The sequence below is a fragment of the Hyperolius riggenbachi genome, chromosome 7 (assembly GCF_040937935.1).
Source record: "Hyperolius riggenbachi isolate aHypRig1 chromosome 7, aHypRig1.pri, whole genome shotgun sequence".
In the NCBI taxonomy this organism is placed as follows: domain Eukaryota; kingdom Metazoa; phylum Chordata; class Amphibia; order Anura; family Hyperoliidae; genus Hyperolius; species Hyperolius riggenbachi.
Window position 1 is genome coordinate 205,184,758 of NC_090652.1, and position 1,067 is coordinate 205,185,824.

The window sequence follows — 1,067 nt, forward strand, 5'->3', positions numbered from 1 at the left end:
GGGGAGATAGTGCATGTATTATGTGGTATTTTATGTTTTAAATGGTATTTAGGTTGACACTTGTAACGTGCAGCAGACCTTATCCGATAAATATCATGTATTAGTCATTAAGAATTTTAGGGAGCAAACCAACTTACTATAAATTCAAATGATTTAATTATAATGTGCCCCAAATTTATACACAAAATAATTCCTCGTTATACATGAAAAGAGCTATCAAGGTTACAGAAATTAATGACTACATAATTGTAAGAAGAAATGGTTTTAACCACTTGAGGACCTAGGGCTTTCTACCCCTTAAGGACCGGCCACTTTTTTTCCATTCAGACCACTGCAGCTTTCACGGTTTATTGCTCGCTCATACAACCTACCACCTAAATGAATTTTGGCTCCTTTTCTTGTCACTAATAAAGCTTTCTTTTGGTGCCATTTGATTGCTCCTGCGATTTTTACTTTTTATTATATTCAGCAAAAAAGACATGAATTTTGGCAAAAAAATGATTTTTTTAACTTTCTGTGCTGACAGTTTTCAAATAAAGTAAAATTTCTGTATACATGCAGCGCGAAAAATGTGGACAAACATGTTTTGGATAAAAAAAAACCCATTCAGCGTATATTTATTGGTTTGGGTAAAAGTTATAGCGTTTACAAACTATGGTGCAAAAAGTGAATTTTCCCATTTTCAAGCATCTATGACTTTTCTGACCCCCTGTCATGTTTCATGAGGAGCTAGAATTCCAGGATAGTATAAATACCCCCCAAATGACCCCATTTTGGAAAGAAGACATCCCAAAGTATTCACTGAGAGGCATAGTAAGTTCATAGAAGATATTATTTTTTGTCACAAGTAAGCGGAAAATGACACTTTGTGAGAGAAAAAAAAAAAAAAAAAAGTTTCCATTTCTTCTAACTTGCGACAAAAAAAAATGAAATCTGCCACGGACTCACCATGCCCCTCTCTGAATACCTTGAAGGGTCTACTTTCCAAAATGGGGTCATTTGTGGGGTGTGTTTACTGTCCTGACATTTTGGGGGGTGCTAAATTGTAAGCACCCCTGTAAAGCCTA